The sequence below is a fragment of the Cnephaeus nilssonii genome, assembly GCF_951640355.1.
Source record: "Cnephaeus nilssonii genome assembly, chromosome: 4".
Lineage (NCBI taxonomy): Eukaryota > Metazoa > Chordata > Mammalia > Chiroptera > Vespertilionidae > Cnephaeus > Cnephaeus nilssonii.
In genome coordinates, this window is record NC_137075.1 from 75,749,158 (window position 1) to 75,771,187 (window position 22,030).

At 39.0% G+C, this 22,030-nt stretch overlaps 1 protein-coding gene across 8 annotated transcripts in view; it reads left to right on the forward strand.

Moving 5' to 3' along the window:
* DAAM1 (dishevelled associated activator of morphogenesis 1) overlaps positions 1–22,030 on the forward strand; it is a 159,814-nt gene that overhangs the window by 10,503 nt on the left and 127,281 nt on the right. Inside the window, exons 2-3 of one of the 8 annotated variants that reach the window (XM_079769871.1) lie at positions 5,017–5,091; positions 11,988–17,607. The exons of 3 other annotated variants lie outside the window; for them this stretch is intronic. The gene's annotated coding sequence lies outside the window, so the exon portion shown is untranslated. Of the gene's footprint in view, positions 1–1,388; positions 5,092–9,391; positions 17,608–22,030 lie in introns of those variants that run through there. 4 more of the 8 variants (XM_079769872.1, XM_079769874.1, XM_079769875.1 and 1 more) reach the window with 4 other exon arrangements.

A 22,030-nucleotide genomic window follows, 5' to 3' on the forward strand; every position in this document is an offset into this window, starting at 1 on the left:
CATCTAGTTCTGTTTAAATTGATAATTTTCTTTAAACCACAGTTTGACCATCAGTGGTACCCAGGATGGATGTAGCCAGCTGTCATGTTTTGTTTGGCCAGCACAGTGTTATTCTTAAAATGGAATGATTTTAGTGAGCATTTTCACTCTGGTTTGTTGCAGACCTCACCCCATCTCAGTGGCTCATACACAGCCACTTTATTTATGTGATATTTCTTTAGCTCGTTAGCCCTTGAAGGCATTTGAGTTTGTGATCCCTATTTTAAACTGCATTAAGTTGTGATGAGAATCTCTTCAAACATTTATCCAGCAGTAGGTTGGCAAATGACCCAATCCAGGATCTCTCAACCCCAGCCCTATTGGCATTTTAGACTGGATAATTCTTTGTTGTGTGGGGCTGTGTTGTGCATTGTAAGATGTTTAGCATCATCTTTGGCCCCTACCCACTAGATGCCAATAGCAACTTTTCCCGCATTTGTAACAACCAAAAATGTCTTTAGACATTGCCCAATGTCCCCTGGGGGCAAAATCAGCCTCAGTGAGAACCAGTTGACAGATTTGGAATGGTCTGAGAACTTTAAACATTGGACCAAGCTTGGATATTTAGAGATAAATTGGAATTCATCTGGGAAACCGAGCTACCCTGCTGTTTTTATTTATTTGGGCAGTTGGTTAGAGCAAAGTAAAGGTCAGTGGATTAGGCCCTTTGGGGTCACTTCTCCATTCTTCCATGACCACTGCCTGGGAGGCCAGCCACATTTTAAGGACATGTCCTTGGTCACAACAGGGGACTGTGAGACACTGATGCTGGGTCAGGGCAAACCCACCAGAGCTAGTGGGTAAACAACTTTGAAGCCCATGGCCTGTGTTGGTAGATCAGTAATGTTATCTGTGGGTAAGGAAGATGAAGCTTTGGATAAGGAAAAGGTCTTCTCTGTCATTATTGCCAAAGGCCAAATGCTTAAAAAAAAGAGCAAAGAGCCTTAAATCAGCAGCGTGGGAAGAACTCTGAAAAGGATTAATAGAGTGACATTCCATTTTTTTTCTCACCCTTAAACAAGAATCTCTTTAAAACTTGGGCTTTGGCAACACTCAAACTTGCCTTGCTCTCAGAAAAACGTTGATAAGATTTTTAGTGTACAAAGGGAGAATGTTGTGAAGTTTCAATTAACCAACCCAATCTCAGTTCTTGAGCAACTAATGCAAAGATAATGCTTGGGGAAGCACAGTTTGAGTTAAAAGGTAAACCAGAGTGCCTTATTAGAGGCAGAGATGGGACTTCGGAAGGGATCCGTGCCTCTTCCCGAAGGCTGTGTGTTGGTTCTGCATCTCAAATGTACATCAGAATTTTGGCAGATTTTAGAAAGAGATGCCTAGGGGTTTGGATTCAGTGAGATCTGGGGTTTGGGCTTCAAGCTCCCCAGGTAATTCTGATACTTAACTAGGACTGAAAACTAGTACGAAGTGCAAATGATCTTGCATTTGGGAATGTATGCTGGGCCCAGATGGCTGGCTGGTTAAATTTTTTGTTTTTAAAAATTTTGCATCCTTTGTGGCTTGAATGTGTGGGGTATTTTTGTTTTTTTACTTTTCTAGAATTTTGAATTTATGAAAAGGATTACTCTTTTACTCTTTACATCTGATATGTGGAACTGAATGCTTCTAATAATCTTGAAGCTATGTTATTTTTTGGCATGCTTTACTGAAAAACTTGTGGAAGTTATCTACTTTTCAAGATGCTTCTATGAGAGGATTCAATTTGCATATTAACCTATTGTTTAAAAGATAAACAATATCTTTTAAACAATAGGTTAGGAAGCAGAAAACACCCTATCACAAATGGCCAACACCTTGAGTGCCCTTGAGGTAAAGTAGGTGGGAGAGTAGTTTAGTATCAGCTTCTATTCTAGAAAAATCTACATCATAGGAAGGACCTAAACATTTCAAAGCTAAGTTTAACTCAGGGAATTTCCGACCAGACTTTTCTCTCTGGTTTCATAAACATGAGGTAGATTTGTTTCCTGTAAGTGTCCTTTAGCCTATGCCATGTGCCACCGTGGAGAACTACAGAGTCCCAGAGTTATAACTACCAAAGGTGGAAAATGAATAAAATGGCTCCTTTCACTCAGATTTTGCTTAGAATTTCAGATCCAGATTTCTGTCAAGTATAGCAGAGGCAAGGGACTAAGTTTTAGGGGAAAATATTATACTGGGCATTTTATGGACTATCTCATAGAGCAACATTTTAAAACATGATTCATTAATTTTAGCATGTTAAAAAATGTTTAAATGTTGGGTGTAAACATTTCGGAATGCTGTTTTAAAATCCTAGATTTTTTTCTTTCGAATATAGAACTCTTGTTTTACTTAAATAAAGCTCAGATCATCCTCTGTCGTTAGCTTCTGAAACAAACAAATTGCATTGAAGAGTATCCCCAATGAAAGATTCATTGCTTTCACTGGCAAGTAGTTTCATGTTTTGCTTATTTGGATCATGTTTGTGTTTTTCAAAGGGATGGTCACAGCATTAGTAATAGGAAGCAATACTCTACAATCCCAAATCACAGTTTTTCCAATATTTGTTATACAGTAGATCAAATCTTTTACCCTCTGTTTCTTCCTTTCATAAATGCTGATTTTGAGTCTCAGATGGCCAGTGTTTTCTAGTGCTAGAGAAAGATGTGTTAGCATGGCATGGCATAAAGAAAGAATGACAGATTAAAAGAAAGAACACAGGGTTTCTTCATAGGGTAATGCCAGGGTTCTTGTCCCAGCATTACGAAGGGTTTTCAGCAATCTGGAGAAAGGAGCTGATGCATAGATTCAATAAGAATTCCAAGGACGAAAGATACCGTATTTTCCGGCATATAAGACGACTTTTTAACCCAGGATAATCTTCTATATGCCCAGTTGTCTTATACGCTGGAAAATACGGTAGTTTTGAAAGGCATTGAGGGTCAGAGGAGCTTCAGCTAAAGGAGCTAAAGACTTCCCCTTGACTCAGGACCCAGTGCTTTTTATTAACACAAATTGTCCCAAGGCAAGGTGGAGATAATACACTTCAAAGGGTAGGGTTTACAGAAGCATTGTCAGATTGGGGAATAGCCTAGAGCTGTTCAGGTGTTTGGCCAACAGGAGGCAATAAGATGTAGATTAAGATTCCCTGAGCTGTCTGGCAACAAAAGATTATCCTATTCAGGTTTGGGGGAGATGCTTTTTAGCCGTTCCAACAGATGATTACATAAGTGGCTCAGCCCTTGTTGAACCCCAAAGCTTCATCAACCTTTTGATGAAACTCTTGTGATTATGACATGCTGGAATTGGTTCACGGCAATAGGGTAATGAAAATGTTCTAAAATTTGTGGTAATGGTTACATGGTGTGTGGATATACATTTGTCCCCCCTTATCCACAGGGGATATGTTTCAAGTCCCCCAGAGGATGCCTGAAACCATGGATAGTACCAAACCCTAAATATACAATGTTTTTTGCTATACATGCATACCTATGATAATGTTTAACTTATAAATTTGGCACAGTAAGAAATTAACAACAATAACTAATAATAAAATAGAATAATTATAAAAATATACTGTAATAAAAGTTATGTGAATATGGGCTCTCTCTCAATATATCTTATTATACTGTACTCACCTTGTGATGATAGAAGATGATAAAATGCCTAGTGATAGAATGTAGTAAGGTGAACGATTACGCATTGTGATGTAGCCACTTTCTGAGGATCTGTCAGAAGGAGCATCATCTGATTTGGGTAATCCTGGATCATCTGAGCCATACTGATGGTTGAATGTCAGGAGCAGATGATGTCAGTGGTTAGGGAAATTTAATATTTTCAGACCATGGTTGACTGCCAATAACTGAAACCACAGAAAGCAAAACTGAAAATAAGGGAAGGGGGTTGGACTACTATACTAAGACCCACTAAACTCTACATTTTAAATGAATGAATTTTATGGTATGTGAATTATGTCTCAATAAAGCTGTTATTTTAAAAAAGGAGTCAGACTAAGTTAAACTTTAAAAACATAATTTTAGACCTTAGGGATAATATCTATGACTTACTTTTCCATTTCTTTACCTCATGTATATCTCAATTTTTTCCTCTAAATAAATAGTTGTATATCATGGACATAATAATGGTTGTGATAATTCTTTCAAATTTATGGACCACTTTAGACATGGGAAACTTATAAAGAAATTTTTGTAGTAGAATCTGGCTTATAATTTTCTTATTCCTCTTAATTGTGAGCTAGGGTAGGTATTAAAGGATAGAAAGCTTTGCATTATTTTATACCTGCCGTGATGATGAGCTAAGGTTTAGGTGATACATTTGGTTTAGTTATACTTTGTTTTAAACTTGTTCCATTTGATATTTTGCAGGATTTTCCTGCTGTATGAGCCTTTACACTGTAAAAAGCACTCAAGTATGTAATCTTGCCTGTAAAGCTAACTATGTGTGTTAGAAGAGAAATATTTCACTTACAAGGTATGATGTAGCTCAAGGTTTCTCAGATTTGGATTCATGATCCTTTGAGAAACACCGTATAAAAAATTAAATTGCTGGATGTTTAGGGACTCATTTGATGCCAGCGGATCATAAACTTGTATGAAGAGGTGGTAGGTAGGCTTTGAGGTACTGTGATTCTATTCAGGTATAAGATGCTTATCCAGTCATATTAGTTTTATTGTTGAGTAATGAATTGCCACAAATGTAGTGGCTTAAAACTTCACCAGGTTAGAAGTCTGGGCATGCTCGGCTAGGTTCTCTTCTCAGGGTCTCACCAGGCTAAAACTCAAGCTTCAGCCAAGGCTGCAGTTTTCATCTGGGGCACAGGGGCTGATGTTGGCAGAATTTATTTCCTTGTGGCATTAGGACTGAGGACTGCTACCTGTTGGCCGGGGACTGCTTTTACTAGTAGCTCCTAGAGGCTACCCACATTCCGTGCCATGTGGTCCATAATTGGCAGTTCATATATGGATGTTTGCTTTCTTCCAGACTAGCTGGAACATACTTCTTTGACTTTCTTCTCTGCAATCAGCTGGGGCAACGGCTTGGATCAGGCCAACCCAGGTAATCTCCCTTTGACTATATAATAACATAACCAGGGGAGTGATATCTTATCATATTCACAGGTTCTATTCAAAGTTCAGCCTATGATACCAGATAACAGGAATTATGCCAAGTAGGCTGTGATGATTATTAAGATGAACATCGAAAATCCAAAAATGAAAGACACCTCACAAACGTGCTTCAGGATCCACTCAGGTATTCCTCAAATGACTCCCATCAGACTTAACTGCTTTTCATCCCTACTTTTTTTGTTTTAAGTAGAGTGAATATGAAGATTTTAAAAAAAGTTTTATTCTTGGAAATTTCCAACATAGTAGTAAGAATTACTAGTATAGCCAGTGTGAGAATCCTCCGTATACTCACAGCTTCACCAGTTATCAGTTCATGACTAATCTTTCATTTCTACCACCAACTACTTTCCATCAACTCTGGGATTATTTTAAAGTATATGTCAGAGATCTTATGATTTTCTCTGTAAACATTTTTGCAATTATGTCCAAAATAATCAGGACTCTCTTTAAAAACATAACTAAAATACCACTATCAGACCTATAATAATTTTTATATTATTTCTTTAAACTTACTGAACATCTCATCAGTTTTCAAATTTACCCTTTACTTTTTTAAAAGTGTGTTCAACTCACAATAAGTTTTATATGTTACAGTTTTTGATATGTCCCTTAAGTCTCTCTAAATCCATGCAGGATTTTTCCTTGCAAATTACTTATGAAGATAACCCTATTTGTCTTATAGGGTTGTCTTAGAGACTGAACTTCATGGTACAAATCTCTCTCTCTGTTTCCTGTAAATTAGTTAAGATGAAAATAATTAACACTATGGACCTATCTGATCACTAGAGATAGAAAAGCTTCTTTGGAAAATAGAATGTATAGATAAAATTTATTAAATCTATTTGTGTATGGATAATTGGAAAAATATATGGGAGTAGAGCAAGTATGTTGGGTTTTTCACAACTATATTGAGAGCAATCTAAGTGTTATGTACTTACAGTGTATGAATTAGTGCCATTTAAAATCTTATAGAAAATACACAACATATACACTGAGTGGCCAGATTATTATGATCTCTGAACGCATAATAATCTGGCCACTCAGTGTATATACTATATAATAAAAGGCTAATATGCAAATTGTCCCCTCGACCAGGAGTTCAACCAGCAGGCAGGCTGGCCAACCACCCATGTCCCCTTCCCCTGGCCAGGCTGGTCGGACCCCACCCATGCACGAATTCATGCACCGGGCCTCATACATACATATATATATATATATATATATATATATATATATATATATATATACACACACACACACACACACACACACACACACACACACACTGAGTGGCTAGATTATTATTATTGTGCGTTCAGAGATCATAGTAATCTGGCCACTCAGTATAGATTTATTAAGTAACACTTGGATTTGTTTAGTTCTTTGGCCTAAGTGTTTTTGTTAAATCAGGTTTTAGCTCTATAAAATGGGGAAAAATTCTTAAGGAAGAAGGTGTTTCAGTTTTGAGTCTTGGAAAATAGCCATATTTTAAAAATTGTGAACATTGTGAAATAATTGCTTTTTCGTAATAGGGCTTTGCTAGTAATTTCATAATGTAGGCACTCCAAAGATATGCCCTTTGTCCTCAAAGAACGTGATTTAGAGTTTAAATCTTCACTGTTGGAATATTATATTTTTAAAAGTATAACACTTAATATTGTTTTAAGAGAAGAATTTTGAATGACTGCCATTGAAAGAAAATAGAAGAGATTATTTTAAATTTTGTTTGGGAGGAAAAAATAGCATTAGGATACATTCTTAGAAATGAAATTAATAGGTCAAAGGGTATATAATTTGAAAGCTTTTTCTAAGTACTGCCAAATTGCCCTTAAGAAAGGTTTTGCCAGTTGACACTGAATTAGGGTGTTAAAGCATCTTTCATTTTACCCATGTCTATGCTGAGAATTACCTTACAATTATCTGTGATTGAGCAACTGACAAGTGCTATCACATTGTATTTTAATTTGCATTTAAAAATTTTGTTAAATCTTTTTTTTCTCTCTATGCTATTTGTACTTTTCCTTTCTTTCTCAAGTGGCCTATTTACCCGTTTATCTGTTTAAATCTCAATGTTTTGAACAGATCATAAAATAAATTAATTAGCACTGCAAATATGAAGCTATCAAAACTTTTCATAAATGCAGTAAACAATCATGGAATCCATTAGAAGGAAACTTATGAGACCTCTGGGCACATTTAAAATTACCAAAATATTTCTCTGTGATTAAGGGTTTCTGGCTGCAGATTTGCAAATTTAATTATCTTAACAAGCCCTTTCCTCATTATCTGGAGGGAAACCCTAGGCCAGCTCCTGTCATTTTATGGCCAGTTTGCATTTTGTGGAGTCTGCCTCAGTGGTTTTCCTACTATATGTGGCTTTTCTGCTGATAATGAGATTGCTGCAGAGAAGGCATTTCTGAAGGCAGATAGAACAGGGAGATGATATGTAGTTTTTCCGTTGGACTGAAAATGTTTGGAAAAATAGGAGGTAGAACAATGAAATAATCCAAATATTATGAGGAGGGAGACAGAAGTTTATATTAGAATGGTTTATGTGATAAAAGAAATGTTATACCCAGTTCTTCTTCTTTAGAAATGTATTGTAAAACAGATACTCAGATGTTTAGCTAAAATATTTAAAGCATTGCCTGTACTGCACCCAATGTTAGAAAAATGCTGTACTCCTCATGGCCCAGTTGCCTTCGTGTCATTAACATAAGTCAATATTGTGACGGAAATGGGTTTGCACGTACCTTTAATGCTTTAGGTTTGTTCTCATTTAGACAGAAAATAAAAAAGGTTCATGATTATGGTAACCCAATAATAGAACATAATGCAGTGTTTTCCAGCACATTTTAGAGAAGACCGCTTAGTCAATGTTACCATGGTTCTGTTCCTTTTTTTTTTTTTTTTTGAACTCCTTTGATGTGCAGCGGCTGTCTGTCTTCAAAGAGTAACAAACAAAATGCACAACACATCCTGTGGAGCTTTCTTTAAGGCGAGTATTGGCAGGCAGTCGCTGTGCATTTATTGGGAGATGTGGTTTGACCCAAGGATGTATAGGTTGTTAGGATAGTACCATATTTATTTATTTACTTATTTTTATTTTTTAAAATATATTTTTATTGATTTCAGAGAAGAAGTGAAAGGGAGAGATAAGAACATTAATGATGAGAGAGAATCATTGATCAGCTGCCTCCTGCACGCCCCATACCTGGGGATCGAGCCAACAGCCCAAGCATGTGCCCTTGACCAGATTCGTACCCGGGACCCTTCAGTCCGCAGGCTGATGCTCTATTCACTGAGCCAAACCAGTGAGGGCTGCCTCAGTCTATCTTATGAGGCAAACCACTTGTGACTTGAATGGCGCTTGGGAACTAACCGATCGCCTGAAATATTTATTCTTCCGGGCTAGGAAGACGTGAATTGATGTTTCCGGGAGGAGAGTGCAAAAGTGTGACCTTCTCCTTAGGATCTTGGTCCTTACTCCAGACTGACAGAGCAGAATTTCCAAGAGTACCAAATGCCCTCTTTTTGCCACATCTACTTCGAGGGTGAAGACTGTTCTCGGCAATCAGACATTCTAGAAAATGTCAACAGACGCACAGTTATTGTGAAGGCCCCTAGAGGCACCTGCAGAGGGACTTCAATCACATTATGTAGAACTCAATCTCCTTGGAAAGAAAAAGAGGCTCTGGTTGACAAATGGTGGGGAAATAGAAAGGGACTGTTTGCACTCTGCAGTCATGCACACAACGTGATCAAAGTGTGTTACATTGGGCTTCCCTCAAGATGAGGTCTGTGTGAGCTCACTTCCTCATCAGCGTCGTTATTCTGGAGAATGGTTCCTTTGTTGAAGTCAGAAATTTCCTGGGCGAACAATATATCTGCAGGGTTCGGATGAGGTCAGTCAGGCATGGCTTGTTCAGTATCTCAAGCCCAGAAAGATGAGTTAATTCCTGAAAGAAACAACATTGAACTTGTATCAAATTTAGCTGCTTTGATTCGGTAAGCCAAAACAGTTAAAAACAAGGATATCAGAAAAATTTTGGATGCTATCTATGTTTCTAAAAAAGGAACAGTTAGTTCAGCAGGCTAACCAATAAGATCTCTAAGTTGTTCAACAAGATGGCAGATGATGCCTCAGACTTGTTTGTGATATTTTAAAGATATAATAAAAGCCATGCATTGATTTGAGGGGGGGGGGGGGGAGTACCAAATGCCTTTCTAAGTAAGGAATCAGACAAATATAAAAAACTGCTCTGTTATTTTCTGATTCTCCCATCCTTTGTTAATTCTTATTATACAAGTTTTAGGTTGACTATGACCAATCAATTCACATTTTGAAATGGTCTTTATTTAGGTTTAACTTTTTAAAGGGGCTGCTCCTAAGTAGGTCAAACTTTGACATTTTGTAGGATATCATTAATTTTCTACTGAGATTGGCAACTATTATTTGGTTTGTATTTACTGAGCAACTCAAATGTATGTTATCTTGTTTTCTATTGAAGAAACATTTTTAATACCTAAGCTTAAAAGTGACAAAGTATAGGTTTATTTTATAGCAATAATGCTATAATTTATTTAGTACAATCATCTAGTTGAGAGGCATGAACTTTTTTGAAGTATCTTTTATAGCATCAAACCAAAAAGCCCTTATATTATGAAGTATCCCAAGGAGAACTAATAGTAATTAAGTCAAACTTTCAAACTACATGTTATGACTCAAGTTGTAGAAAACTCTCCAGCAGGCAGGGCTAATTTTTTAAATATATTTTTATTGATTTCAAAGAGGAAGGGGGAGGGGGAGAGAGAGATAGAAACATCAATGATGAGAGAGACTCATTGATCAGCTGCCTCCTGCACACCCCCTACTGGGGATTGAGCCAGCAACCCGGGCATGTGCCCTTCACTGGAATCGAACCTGGGACCTTTCAGCCTACAGGCTGACTCTTTAGCCACTGAGCCAAACGAGCTAGGGCAGCAGTGCTAATTCTTTAGTCAGCTATCTACTTGTGTGACTTTGGCCAACAATCTTTTGGGTTTCAAATTCCTCACCTATAAAACGGAGAGGTTAGCTCACCAGTTCTGTGACAATTTTGTTGTGTCTCCATTGGTTTTTAAAGGAATGTAGCATTCACTGTCTGAGTTGATTCTGTTTTGAATCAGAAGTCAGGATGCCTCCTTTTTAGACCTGGCACAATTGAAACCTGGAATGAATTATTTGCCTACTGATAAATTTAGTGTGTTGACAGAATCAGAGTTAGAACTCAGATCTCCTGACGATTGCATCTCAGATGATTATTTGACAAAGCCCTGGATGTCAGATCTATGTGTCCTCTCTCTCACTTCCTATCCCCTCCAAAGCCATGGCATACAGTGTTTATCTAATGACTAAAGGCCCGGTGCATGAAATTTGTGCAGGGGGGGGGGGGTTAGGGTTAGTCCCTTGCCAGCCTGGTCCTTCCCCCCCCCCAACTGTCCTCCCCTGAAGGCTGGGTCACCCCCAACTGTCCTCTTCTGCCTCCCTGATTGCCCACAACTGCCCTCCCTTGCAGGCCTGGTCCCTCCCAACTGCCCTCCCCTACTGGCCATCTTGTGGCAGCCATCTTGTGTCCACATGGGGGTGGCCATCTTTGACCACGTGATCTTGTGTGTTGGAGTGATGGTCAGTTTGCATATTACCTCTTTATTAGATAGGATTATCTAATATGACATTTCTTTCCTGCCTTGACATGGCCTCAGAATCCTTCTCAAAGCAACAGAGGCATCTAACTAGTTGTACACTGTTGGAAGTAGAATCTTTAAAGTAAAAAAGCCCCCTGGAACTTAAGGGGATTTACTTACATTGTTTAATTCAGGTGTAGTATTGTTGCTTTCTCTTTAGTAGTGGTTCACCATGTGATGATTCCTTTTTAATTTAAAAAGAAACTATAGATTCCCACAGGACTATGAATTCAGTTACACTTAAATGGATTTCAGTTTTATTAATCACAGTATCTGAATTCATTTTTTTAAAATGAGCATGCATATCTATGAGACATTTTATATCAGGGGTCCTCAAACTTTTTAAACAGGGGGCCAGTTCACTGTCCCTCAGACCGTTGGAGGGCCGGACTATAGTTTAAAAAAAAACTATGAACAAATTCCTATGCACACTGCACATATCTTATTTTGAAGTAAAAAAACAAAACGGCAAAAACACCCGCATGTGGCCCGTGGGCCGTAGTTTGAGGACACCTGTTTTACATGCTTATAAATGATACCTTCCCACCCCTTTCCACTCCCAACAACAAGACTCAGGCATTAGAAACCATTACTCTATACTACTTTGTCTTTTTTTTCTCCTTGGTTTCAGTTTACATTTTTTAAGTAGGGTGAAGTTTTTTTGTTTTTATTTTTAAAATGCATTCTTTTTTTAAAGTTATTTATTGATTGAGAGAGAGAGGCATCAATTTGTTGTTGCACTTAAGTATGATTCATTGGTTGATTCTTGTATGTGCCCTGACCAGGGATCGAATCCACAACCTTGACATATTAGGACGACACTCTAACCAACTGAACAACCCAGCCAGGGCAGGATGAAGTTTTTGTTTAAAGGGATCTCAGTGATTTTCATACTATGTGCTGTAGAGACTCAATTCTAGCAAGTGCCTCATGGGAGACTCCCTTCCCCATTGTCTTCCCTCTTCCAGCTTTAACCACCCTGTCTGCTTCAAACTATTATATATTGGGGTTCTTTATGAGATTTCATTTGGATAAAAGATTTCACAGCTTAAAAAATATTGAAAACCACTGCTAATCCCACCTTCCCATTTTACACAGTGTTTCAGGGTTACCCTATTAAAATAACCAGGATGAAGAGCGCGATTGTCCGACTTACAGGCCACTCTTCATCTCCCTACCTGAGCTGCTATTCCTGGAGCCCCTGGAGGATGTAAGCTCACACCACCGCCAGCTGAGAGAGCAGCACATGCTTATATGGAAAGAAAAATTGTTTGCGTTGTAATACCAGGGGATTCAAATCTGTTCCACCCTTGAATAAAAGGTTATGTGCTGTACATATTTGTAAATGGTTGTCTTGTTTGGGTGTGGGCTTCTCTCACTTTTTGGCATGGGTGGAGGGATGGTGAAACCTTTCTTTTTAAACTTGATTTTCTTATAAAACAGTAAAGAGCTATGCCATGGGCAGACAGTTTCCTTTTTCTTTTCTCCCAGTGCCGTGTCCTTCCCTATTGTGTTTGTGGCATGCTTTACCTTGACCTTATTTTAACCACCGTCCAAGCAGCCTTTGGTCTCTTTCCTGGATTTCACCATTTATCAAAGCACAACTTCAGGGCTCACTTCTCTGCAGTGCTCACCTATTGCCATTATTATATCAACATGCCACCAAGATATCATGCCTGCCTGGTCTGGGCTACCTTTTTTTCTTTTGGCCTAAGGTTTTAGCATGAAGCCAAAAGTCCCTCCAAAGCTCAGTGTGATTCCTAGGACTTGCTTACCTCGCTTGAACGTTGGGGCCAGGTGATCCAGAATAATGCAACAGTGTCTGGTGACAGTTTGTAGAGGCTGCTGTGTTCATCTCATATCCACACCTGGGTTAGGGGTGTTAAGTGTTTCCCATTTATATTCTTCTTGGTTGGTAGGACCTAGGTAGTGCTGACTGCCCTTGCAGACCCCTGCTTGCTGACTGACCCCACAGACCCCTACTTGCTGACTGCCCCCCCCGCAGACCCCTGCTTGCTGACTGCCCCCTGCAGACCCCTGCCAGGCTGCCTGCTTCCTCACCCTCCTCAGGAAGGTCATCTTGTGTAGAAACACTTTTCTGTTAACTGTGGCAAAGCCAAACACTTCACTTCAGTCAATATTTTCAACCTCCTTGTTTCTCATCATCAGAAATGACTTTCTCTGGCCCACCTCACTTTTTACTAAAGCCGAAGAGCGAAAGTTAAGAATACAAAGAGAAGAGTCCTGACCAGGTAGCTCAGTTGATTAGAGCATTGCAGGTTCGCTTTCCAGTCAGGGCACATCCAAGAATTAACCATTGAATGCAAAAATAAGAGGAGCAACAAACCTCTTTCTCTCTCCCCCCTTCTTCTCTATCTCTAAAGTAAGTTTTTTTAAAAAATAATGTAAAAGGAAGAAAGAAAACAAAACACAGAAAGCCTTACATCAGACATCTGATCATTAGACAGTTGAGCAGTAATTTTTGCTTCTAAGTCATAAAGCTGAGATGTAAAGGAGATGCGGGAACTTAGTGAAAGACTTCATTCACTTGAGCAGGGATTTCTTCTTGTCATTTCCCACACGGAAATTAAAAAGGTATTTGCTATTTTTACTGGGAGATACTTTCCTCTCATTTGTCAGCCTTCTAAGTCTCTCTTCTTTCAGAATGAGCTAGGATGGTTAATTGCAAATTCTTTATCCACCTAAGGAAATACTGTATGCGAGCTTTAGTTGTCACAGCATGTCACCAACACCACTCTACAGAAAGACTCACCAAGTTCTCTTCCAGGGAAAAAGTTGGTGAGCAACATAATGAGTTAGAAGGACCCTTAAAGTATATATGAACTTAATGTGCTTTGGTGGACGTATTTCACTAATGGTAACTTAGTTTTTCCCCAAGGCAAATTAGGAACTGGGAGATGTTAAAATGTCCACTGCTTGTATCTGTGGCACTGGAATTATTGATTAGCTTGTGATAATCACAACCAAAGTGACTGCTGTTTCAAGTAAAAGGAGGGTAACCTCAAGGATTATGACCCAGAAGTTGTTTTAAAAAGGCATCCTTAACCCTTTGCACTCGCTTGCTTTTTTCTCGATTCCTTTATTCTACTCGGGATTTAATTTTTTAAATACCCCAGATTTTACAAAGCGCGGCAGTAGAATAAAAAACTGGAGTTTCTTTTCATACAAACTTATTTATTTGGATTTTTTTATATTTCAAATTATTGATACATTCAAAGAGTATAAAAAGAGCTGCTACCGATGCTAACAGTGTTGAGTCACACTCGACATCCGAGTGCAAAAGGCTAGAAATCTGAGTCTTGTTAACTATAATGTGTCAATATCAATTTCCTTTGATAATGTACATAAGACATCACTAATGGGGGATGCAGGAGACTTTTCTGTACTCCCCCCCCCCCCCCCCCAATTATGAGTCTATGGTTATAGAAAGATAAAAAGTAAAAACAAAAAAACATAAAATCCTGAGAAGAATAATGGCCATTCCAGGTGAGACATTTCAGGTCTGAATTCCCTCCCTCCCTCCTTCTTCCCTACCTCCCTCAGCTGTGCTATTGAGGTATATTTCACATACATAAGTCACCTATTTTAGAGTAGTTAATTAGTTTTTTTCTGTTTCCATTGATTTATTCACAAAGTTGTAGAGCCATCACCACAATCTAATCCTAGAACATTTTCAACTCTCCAAAAAGGATCTATAGGCATTAGATGTCATCTGTGTACCCCATCTTCCCCCACCCCATCCGCATCACAGGCAACCATTAATATGTTTTTTTGTTGTTGTTATTCCTTACCCGAGGATATTATTCCATTGATTTTTAGAAAGGAGGAGAAGAGACAGAGAGAGAAACATTGATGTGAGAGCGAGACATCAATTGGTTGCCTCTTTGCATGCACCCCGACCAGCCAGGGTCAAGCCTGCAACTGAGGTGCGTGCCCTTGACCGGAATTGAACCCATGACCCTTCAGTCCATGGGCCGATGCTCTATCCACTGAACCCCACTGGCTAGGGCAATAATATGCTTTTAAAAAATTATATGTTTTTATTAATTTCAGAGAAAGAGGAAGGGATAGGGAGAGAGAAACATCAATGTGAGAGAGAAACATTTATTGGTTGCCTCCCAATTGCACCTGGACTGGGGACTGAACCTGAAATATGGGCATGTGCCCTGACCAGGAATCATTCAGTGACCTTTTGGTACACAGGATGACACTCAACCAATTGAGCCACATCAGCCGAGCATCATTAATATACTTTTTGTCTGTATGGGTTGGCCTATTCTGGACATTTAATGTAAATGGAGTCATACACTATATGGCCTTTTGTGACTGGCTTCTTTCATTTAGTGTACTAGTAATGTTTTCAAAAGTTCATCCATGTCATAGCATGTTTTGGTTCTTAATCCTTTTTTTTTTGCCAAATAATATTCCACTGTATGGATATACCACATTTTGTGTATTTATTCACATTTAGGTTGTTTTAATTCTTTGGCTACTATGAATAATGCTACTGTCAACATGTGTGTATAATTTTGTGTGAACATATGTTTTCAATCCTCTTGGGGTAAATACCTTAAGTATAGAATTTCTGGGGCATATGGAGACTATGTTTAACACTGAGGAACTGCCAAATGGTTTCCAAAGTGGCTGCACTGTTTTATACTCCCACCAGCAATGAATGAGTGTTTCAATTTCTCCACACCTCAGGTGTTTCCTAAACACTGTGTTTTTATTATGTTTACAAAATGTTTCCTCTTGTCTTGGTAGGTGTGGGAGCATGGAGTTGAATGATAATTTGGAGGAAATGAAAGAAATAAAAATCAAATAAATTATTTTCAGATTGGCTCAGCATAACTCTGGAAACCTTTCAGCATTAAGCCTACAAACCTTCCTGTTTGACTGGATATGACATTACCAGGAATTTTACTTTCCTGCTTTTATTCTCCCCGAGGAGAAAAAAGAAATATGTATTTTCCTCAGCTAGACATGGAGGGTTCAAACAAACATAAAGGACCCCTGAGTTATTAATAATTCCACGGGAACATGGACTTGGTTTATGCCCAGATTTGTTTCTCTAAAATCATTCTCTTGGTGCTTCCTCTGCGCTGTTCTTCACCAGAGCGTAACTTAAGAGCTGAATCAAGGTTTGTTCAGTTGGTGTTTGGAAAAGAAACGGTGACTGGATGCTGGTCAGCTGGCTCAGGGCCGTTGGCAGGCCTGCCACAGGCCATGCTTCTGCAGGCCGGAGCCGCTCAGGCTCTTAAAGGCCTGCAACAGGCGGTTATGTTTGAATTTACCATCTGAGCTAAGAATAACAGGACCTTTTATAATCGCCATGGCAGTCAAGTCTGGAGATTCCGGAAGTGGCACAGTGCATCAGCTAAGATAAGAAAGACCCCATCTTCTGTGCTCTGGGCAGCCCACCAGGGGAGTAGGCTTTTTTATGTCAGTATATAAATATGACAACTCCTACTGTGTCCTGGCACTATTGGTTACTTTTGGTCATATATTGACAATAAGCAAGTAGTTTTGCCTGCTGAAACCACTGTAACAGAGAAGGCCTGCCTCTTATGATTGCCTCTCTCACATCCCACCCGTTTTTATTCTTACAGAGCAGAACTTGATGAATGATATTTGTTTGCAAGGGTAGATTCCCTCCAGATTTTCATTCGCATACCTAGTTTGAGCCCTTGACACTCTCCTTGTGGGTAGGGTTCATTACTTTCAGGTAGGGTCTAGAAGGTGAGTGTTGGTCCCTAGGGCCTCTCCAGTGCTGTTTTAGCTGATCTCCTTGAGCAGTGACTAGCCATACCTCCTCTAAGAATTCCCTGAATGTTTTACTCAAATCAGGAGAGGACTCCATGTTCCTAGTTTCTCTCCATTTCAAACTCCTCTCAGGCACATTCATTCAGTGTGTCTTGTGTTATCTCTGTCAAATCTATATCTTGCTTCCATTAAAATGAGGTTTTGCGGGGGGGGGGGTGTATGTGTATAGGGGGGTGTGGTTTGAACACCTGCCTACTTATTACACCATGCAAATTGCCTACCCATTTTATTAAGCTTATATTTTAGATTAGACAAAAACAAGATTTTAAGTACATCAATTTCAAGGGTCAATTTCATATCACCATGAAGAATTTAAGATTAGGATAACAGTTGACATGTTTTCTGTTGGCTAACCAATTGTGTAATTTCTGCAGTAGTTAATGTATTTGGCTTAATGATATCAGTTGGAACTATAAAGCACTGAATTCTAAATATATACAATGCATATATGTATATATTTTTTGCCTTGTTTATGGCCCAGCCATGCTTTGACCAGATTGAGAGTTCATACACCTTCCCAAACTCTCCAAAATAGCCATGGAAGTTTCTAGCAGTTTTTAATTAAAAAAAACAACTGATCTTCAATACATATTTGTTCACCTGGCATTGTGTTTGACCTGGTCTTGGGAGAAAGAGGACTACCTGAAAAAGCCTGGTTCTCATGGGTGTGAGAGTGGAAAACTGGCTCTTCCTAATTTTACATGCACCTTTTTTATTACTGACCACAGTAAATTCAGAGAGGCAGCCTGTCTGACCTGCCACGTCTCAGGACCAGCTCCCTGTGTCTGTCTGTGACTGATTTCTAAGGCAGTAAGCATTTATCAAGCATCAGTCACCGTTAACACTTCATACAGCTACCGTCAACTTGAGTACCGTGAGTGGATTTATCTACATTACAACTTATCCACAGACAATCATCCTTTTATCTCTCTGTGACATTTTCACCTTTGATAGGCTTCTGATTATATCAGTATGGATTTATAACTGGAGTTCTGAGTGAAATTTGAGATTCGATCTTCTAAATAAAACATGTCCTGTGCTGTCCAGTATGGTAGTGAATAAGCTGTACATGGGTATTTAAATTATAATTAGTTAAAATTAAATTCAGTTCCTCGCTCACACTGGTCACATTCAGACCCTCATTAGCCTCATGTGGCCATTGGACAGTGCAGATAGAACATATCCATCATAACAGCAAGTTGGCTGATTGTAGACTTTTCTCTACCCCAGAAGATCCAAGGAAACCATTAATCACAGGGAAGGAAAAGTTTGCTTAGGTGAATTCAGGTGCTGGAAAATTTCTGCTGTCTATCCTGAGCCTAAAATGAGAAAAATAAGTACATGTGCCACTCGTGCTCTTTTTTTATCCTGGGCATTGTTTCCTGGCTGTGTTTTTTGTTTGATTGTTTTCAAAGGTCTGCGAATGGCCAGTAATCAGACTTGCTCATATTCAAATGAAAGTTTAATATTCTGAAATAGTGTATAAATTATTATCTACTATCTCCTTCCATTAGAACCAATACTTCTAATTCTAGGTCCAGGAGTGAGACGAGGGTAAGTTAAAATTTTACCAAGATTTGATTACCTGAGGCTCTTGGGCATCGTTGTACCTTTCCCCACCTTCTTTGTTCCCTAGCTCTCACTCTCTGAAGTACTTCGGAGCCTTTCCCACGTGCCTGTATTCTTGCTTTTTTTCTCCTAAGTTCCTAGGCCCTTCTTTTGCCTCTGTAATTTGTTTCTTGAGCCCACGCGGCCCAGCTGGCTCATTTCTTTTACCTCTTTAACTTTCTAAATAAATTTTGCTTACTTAAACAAAGATTTGATTATCACTATTGACCTGTTTCCTAATAGTACATCTATGTATGAGTTTCATCTTACTCAGGTTTTTTCTTTTGGGGAGTTCAGTTTCATTTTGGTTTAAATGTATGCTATTGGCTTTTAGTTCTTTGGGGATAGTTTTAAGATTGGTTATTTGTTAATTATCTTTACCCACCTTGAAATTTGAATTTACAGGTTATAATTTATAAATAAAAGAATTGAGCACAAATCTCTTTCCTCAGTCCTCCACATATGACTGTTAAGTTATTAATGCTTTTGTATGACTGATATCTAAGGGTTGAGGCTGCTGCATACAAACCATATAACACAGACAAACAATGTGTTAGCTCTCTGCGAAGGTTCTGGCAATTAACTGAAAGACCTTTCCTAAGCAATGTGAGCATTCCTTCTTTAATTTCCACTAACTTGAATAATTCTCAACGGCTTGATGGTGTCTACATCAAAATTATATCTAAATTCTTCTCCAAACATAGGCCAACCATGTAATGCTGAAGAGAAATTTAACTCCCTCCACCCCAACTACCCCATCACCAGCCTATGTTCAGAAACCTCGTAAATAAGGTTGTTCGAGTTGTTTTTTAAAAAGCTTATTTAATTTATTAATTTTTATTTATTTTTTATTCTCACCTTAGGATATTTTTCCCATTACATTTCAGAGAGGGTGGAAGGAAGGGAAGGGGGGGGGGGAGAGAGAGAGAGAGAGAGAGAGAGAGAGAAACATCAATGTGAGAGAGATACATCGACAGGTTGTCAGGAGACAACACGCCCCAACTGGGGACGGAGAGTAAACCCAAAACCCAGGTACATGCCCTTGACCTGGAATCGAACCCTAGACACTTCAGTGCTCGGGCCAACACTCTAACCATTGAGCACACCAGCCAGGGCCTTTAAAATTTAAAGAAATAATAATAATTTTCCTGAGGCCTGGAAAAACTTATTCTATAACAATTAGCCAGTTCTAGCCATAACCTCCAGGGGAAATCATTGGTATGCTGTGGTGAGTATCCAGGGACTTGTTCTCCGCTCTCTTCTGTGACAAGCAGGAGTACCTCTTATTCTTGTTATAGCACTTCAAGAAGGGCTTTTACATTCTCTCTGTCAGGAAGCATCATTCAAATTCTTTATTCTGTTGTTATGTTTCATACCTGCTTATAATTGGTGGCATTATTATTATTTTTTTAGTCCATGGTTAATTTGTATGTAGACTATTATACAATACTCTCCTCCAAGAGTAAAACCTTGGGTTAGAATCTAGAAAATTGGAATTTCTGCTCTCCAGAACTTGATCTTAGATCTAGTCCAGACTTGGTGCCAATGTCATTATAAGTTCATGAATTATAGAAACATATAATGTTTGGTTTGAACATGAACTTGGTCATCATGTGTTCTGATTCATTCAGTCCCTACTTTGGCTTCTTGCTCTCAGGATTCTGTTTTTCTCGAATGCCTTTAGTGCCCACTTCTTTACCTCAGAGACTATGTATGGTAGTACATCTGGCTATACATTTTTCATTCTTAACTGTCGTCCAATATCTTGCTCCAAATGCATACATTTGCCTTGTCTGGGTGCTAGCCATAGATTGTGTTTGAACCCAAGAGTGGTTTGTGCTATGAATGTGGCTATTTGTTTTGAAAATACACATTTTCCAGAATGGTATCCACTGGCCATCAATGAACCACAATGAAAAGCATTGTCTTGGCTTGAGTTCTTGATTTTTAAGCATTTGAACCATGTTTCAAGGCTTCTCCTCCTGGGATTTTGTTTTACCAGAAGCTTCTGGCAGGAGATAGATTAGTCTGAGGAAGAGATCCATAGAAGTCAGACAATTGATGTACCTATTCTCTACATGTCGTGGAACTTAATTAAATTTTAAACTCATAAAGGGCAATGGCAAAAAAATTTTTTTAAGTTTTTATTTATTTCAGAGAGGAAGGGAAAGGGAGAGAGAGAGAGAAAACATCAATGATGAGAGAGAATCAATGATCGGCTGCCTCCTGTACACCCTCCTACTGGGGATTGAGCCTGCAACTCGGGCATGTGCCTTGACCAGGAATTGAACTTTGACCTCCTATTTCATAGGTCGATGCTCAACCACTGAACCACACTGGCTGGGTTCCCTTTTATTAACAAGAAGAATAGAAGTTGAGAGAGATCAAAGATTGAAGAGAGAAAGATCTTCATTTAATTGAGAGGCATTTGTCCTAAAAATATAATAATGAGTGCCCTTTCCATAGAGTCTAGGAGTGGGCTATGGTACTCAATAGCATCCTGTGTCACTTTCAAGGCAACATGTGTCTACATAGGCTGGCACTGCCCAACTCCAGTCACAGGAAGTACAGTGTGAGTGATGCCCCCAGAGTTAGCAAAGTTATGGTTTCTACCTTTCCATATCTTTGGCTATGTTTCTGTCAGATTATTTTCCCCCTTCCGGACTTTAATAAACATGTACAGCATAGGTCTATAGAATTTCCAGTGAAACAACTAACTGCTGTTTTCAGTTAAAATATTTCTTTCTCCATAGTTAATATATAGTATACCTTCAAAGTAATTCTCTTATGTTCTAATCTTAGCATCTGATTCTTTAAACAGGCTCCCTTGCACATATCGATGTGCTTTTAGAAAGTGAACCACTGTACTGAAATAGGTTTACATGTGAACAGGAAAGGTGTGGTGTACCTTTCATTTCCTTCCTTCTGTTCCTCGCTCCTGAAAATGTGCTTTCAGTGAAGAGGGGGAAGTCTCTGACTCTCCATTACAGACCACCTATGTAGGCTACCTTCTTGTTCTCCACTGTTTAGCTGAGACAGCTGGCAGTGAGATTGAGCGATTCGTGTTTGTGGGAAGGTCCTGAAGGATCTGTTGGGGAGGTATCAGAAGTGCGATTTGCAAGTTTAATCTGTTCCAACAGAACATTTCAGTTCATCCTATACTGCATAAAGAACAGTGGGAGAGTTCACATGTGGGCATGATGGTCTGAAGGTATCTGTAACCTCATACCTGGGCCAGTTTTCCCAGCATCCCAGACTAGATCTGGTGCTCACTATTCACACTGTAAGTTCTTCCACTGAACTTGACTCTTCTTGAGAGCAGGATGGGAGGGATCTTGTTTACTGTCCTAACATCACCGCTGGACTCTCATCTGCACACCCAGGACTATTAAATGGGTGGTACTCACTGCCAAAGGCAGGCTGTCAGTGACTTCTTATGCCCAGTCATCTCTACCAAACTATATCTCTGTCTCATACTCAAACAGCTGAGGCAGCACTGTTGTTTTTGCGTGACCAAAAGGACATTCCCATATGACTCCTCTCTGCTGCTATACAGTGAAATGTGATCCTTTGATACTCCTTTTTTTTTTCTTCATTTTGCACTACCATTGTAGTTATATAATTTTACATAACATGGGAAAATGAAGTAAGGCTGTATTTTCCTATCTGCCATTGGGAAAAAGGTTTGC